The following is a 4,375-nucleotide window of genomic DNA, read 5'->3' as shown; positions in this document are numbered from 1 at the left end:
ATGAGCTCTAGCAAAATTCTAAGAATCAAAAGATTGCTTTAAAAGGAAAATCAGAGGCTTAATGCCGGTCGGGATTTAAAATAAGAGCTCTGAGTCACGAGGTCCTTCTAAATATCAAAATTCATTAAGATCCTATCACCCACTCGTAAGTTAAAAATACCTCAATTTTTCTAATTTTTCCTCTCCCATCTGCCCCCCGATGGTCGAATCGGGGGAAACGACTTTGTCAAGTCAATTTGTACAGCTCCCTGACACGTCTACCAATTTTCATCGTCCTAGCACGTCCAGAAGCACCAAACGTGCCAAAGCACTGAACCCCACCACCTAACTCCCCCAAAGAGATCGGATCCAGTCCAGTTACGTCAATCACGTATCTACGACATTTGTTTATTCTACCCAACAAGTTTCATCCTGATCTCTCCACTCTAAGCGTTTTCCAAGATTTCCGGTTTCCCCCTCCAACTCCCCCCAATATCGCCGGATCTGGTCGGAGTTTGAAAAAAGAGCTCTGAGACATGAGTTCCTTAAAAATATCAAATTTCATTAAGATCTGGTCACCCGTTCTTAAGTTAAAAATTCCTCAATTTTTCTAATTTTCCAACTTAATACCCCCCCCAACTCCCCCAAATAGAGCGGATCCCTTCCTTCCAAATGCCCCAAAACTCCCCCAAAATGCGGTTCCCAAAGAGCGTATTCGTATAAAAACGCGGAAATCTATATGGGCTGTCGATCCTGAATTAAAGAATTATAAAAATAAGGCAAAACTTTGGCTTCGAATTTGGGTTGATAGTGGTAGACGTACAACGGGGTCAGTTGCGGATATAAAGCAGAAAACAAAGAATGATTATGAAAACTACCTTAAATCCATTTGTTATAAGGGTATCGAATTTCCAGCCTCTAAAAAGATTGGTTTAAATTGATCAATTCTGAGAAGCTGGATAAAAGTGATCTTTATAACAGTGATTTGATTTCTAGTTCAACTTGGTATGTTTACTATTCGGGAATTTTTTCAAAAATTAATTTCTTCGTGCAGTCACATTATTCTCGAATACTTTCTAAATTTTTCCGCCTTGGCTTCATCAAGGCCATATTATTCCAGTATCAATAACTGCTGTTGAAAATGCAATTAAGCAACTGAAATCTTCATCCATTGATATTGATGGTATCAGTGTAAATAATATAAATCAAAAGTGTGTTGTTCTTTTATTACATTTGCAGTTGTTGTTCCAAATGTGTTTAACATCTTCACTGGTTCCGTATAGCTTTCTTTGGGGAACTGTCACCTCAATTCGAAAGCGGGGAAAATTCCCTTCTCAATGTTCATCTTATCGCCCTATAACCACTACATGTAACTTGAGTAAAATCCTTGAATATATCTTAATTCCTCATTTAAATGAAAATATAAATTTCGGATCGAATCAATTCGGGTTTCAATCTGATATTAGTTGTCAACATTCACACCGTGTTCTTTTTTCCGCCCTTAAGAATAGCCTCGCTGAGGGGTCACCATTTTATATATGTACTTTGGACCTTTCTAAAGCTTTTGACAATGTAGTTCGCAGTCAAGCTTTTTTTTTCTTTTTAGAAATGGTGTAAATCCTTCAGTCATTTTCTTCTTCATTTTTTTGTATGAGAATTCTTTCCTCTGAATTAATAAATCTGGATATCCGTTTGTCCGTTTATGTCGGGGTGTCAAACAGGGAGGGGTTTTATCACCTAGTACATTCAAAATGTGTATTTCTTGTATTTTAGATGAAATTAGATCAAATTATTTTATTGGACTCTCAGATGTTTCTTATCTTGCTTATGCGGATGATCTTCTACTTTTGTGTAAAAATAAGCAAGGTCTCTTGTTTATGGTCTCAAAAGTTATGATGTGGGTTATAGATAAATTATTATTATTATTAAAAGATCCGATCACCCACTCGAAAGATAAAGATACCTCAATTTTCACGTTTTCCAAGATTTCCCACTCAAACAATGTTCACCGGATCTGGTCAGGTTTTAAAACGAGAGCTCTAAAGCACAAGATCCTTCTAAATGTCAAATTCCATTAAGATCTGATTACCAGTTCGTAAGTTAAAAATACCTCATTTTTTCTTTTTTTTTCCGAATTACCTCCCCCCCCCCCCAACTCCCCCAAAGAGAGCAGATCCGGTCTGGTTATTTCAGTCACGTATCTTGGACTCGTGCTCATTCTTCCCACCAAGCTTCATCCTTATCTTTCCACTACAAGTCTTTTCTAAGATTTCCACTCCCCCCAACCCCTCCAATGACACTGGATCCAGTCGGGATTTCTAATAAATCTGAGTTACAAGGTCCTTCTAAATGCGAAATTTCATTAAGATCCAATCACTCCTTCGTAAGTTAAAAATACCTCATTTTTTCTAATTTTTCAGAATTAACTCTGCCCCCAACTCCTCCAAATAGAGCGAATCCGTTCCGGTTATGTCAATCACGTATCTAGGACTTGTGCTTAGTTTCTCAACCAAGTTTCATCCAGTCGGGATTTAAAACAAGAGCTCTGAGACACGATATACTTCTAGATATCAAATTTCATCAAGATCCGATCACCCGTTCGTAAGTTAAAAACGCCTCATTTTTTCTAATTTTCCAAATTAACCGTCCCCTCACTACTCCCCCTCCCTAGATGGTCAAATCGGGCGAAAGAGTATTTCTAACTTAATCTGGTCTGGTCTCTGATACGCCTGCCAAATTTCATCGTCCTAGCTTATCTGTAAGTACCTAAACTAGCAAAACGGGAACGACAGACAGACAGACAGAATTTACGATCGCTATATGTCACTTGGTTAATATCAAGTGCCATAAAAACTGAAATGGGTAGAGATTGTATTTGCTCGTGTATACGTTTAAAAGAGCACCAAAACCGATTCAATTATATGCAAAAAAAACAACAACAAAAAACAATGAAATGTCTAACATGAATAGAAACAAATCAAATAACAGTTTGAATTCGTTTTTCGAATTTTCTGAAATTTTCAATTTTGGCTATTCAGAAAACAGTATAAATGATAAATAAGCATTGCGTGAAACAAATAGACAATAGCACATATGAATATTTGATCAATAATGTGTAAGTTAGCTACGGGAGACAATAAATTGACCCGGGACACACACATGTAAAAAAGGAGCATATAATTCAATTCTAATTTTCAGAATTTTTCAAAATTCAGAGAAGAGTATATATGATAAATAATGTGTAAGTTATTACCCTTTCCCTTAGCTACAACAGACAGTAAATTGACCCGGGACACACACACAAGCAATAAAAAGGAGCATATAATTTAATAGAAAAATTCAAAGTTATATGTTACTGCTTTTACAAACTTATCCTAGTGCTACGCCACTGAAAGAACATACTTTGAATACAGTCCCTGTTCATCCTAGCCTGTTCAATGCTACTGTGTTGGCATGAAATATTCAAAGCGTTTGGTCAGTCTTATAGTCTCATTTCGGTCTAACATGGGCGTTCAGCTTTTCTGTAGGTGGTATTGCGAGCTATTTGCTATTTAGTATAATAATTTCACAGACTGGTGCCCTTTGCACAAACATAGAATATGTTCTTACCACTAAAGCCAATGCTGAATTTAATAGAGAGGATATATATCTATTTTAAAAATCACCATCATCAGCCACAAAAGGCTAAACTCCCATTTTGGGATCAAAAAGCAAACAAAGGACCTCAGAAAAAAGTTTAGAAATAACTATAAGCTTAAAAATGGCTTAAGGATGCAAAATTGAATTGATAGAATGATTGATAGAACAGCCATTATAAATTATTTTGATAGAATAATGTGTAAAAGCAGACAAAAAATTCAAAGGATTGCACTCACACGTGGTAGATGTGAATTGACTTGGCACTTATCGTGTGGCAAAAAATATAAATGTAAACACCACTGTTACTTTTCTGGTTTTATCAAGGTAACTGACAATTGTATATTATATATTTTAGTTATCTGTTTTAGTATATATATATATATATATATATATATATATATATATATATATATATATATATATATATATATATATATATTTATATATATATATATATATATATATATATAGTTTTTTTTGTATTTTTTTTTTTTCTACACTAAGGATGCCTTTTTGTATACGGGCGAAATATTCGCTTGATTTTTTGTTCTCTTCGTTTTCCTTTACTGGCCATAGAGCCATTTGTCATCTCTTATCAGTTTTTTTATTATCTTCTTATTTTTGTTTTTTTTTCTTCTTTTTATCTTTATTTTTCCATGACTGGCCAGTTCGGCTTTAGATCTTTTATTCGTAAACACCATGATGGGGTGAGGCGAGTGGAGATCAATGTGTTACTTGAGAATGGATACGCAAGTGG

This window comes from Artemia franciscana, chromosome 21 (genome assembly GCF_032884065.1).
Source record: "Artemia franciscana chromosome 21, ASM3288406v1, whole genome shotgun sequence".
Lineage (NCBI taxonomy): Eukaryota > Metazoa > Arthropoda > Branchiopoda > Anostraca > Artemiidae > Artemia > Artemia franciscana.
The sequence above is the reverse complement of the archived record's forward strand: the minus strand, read 5'-3'. Positions refer to the sequence as shown.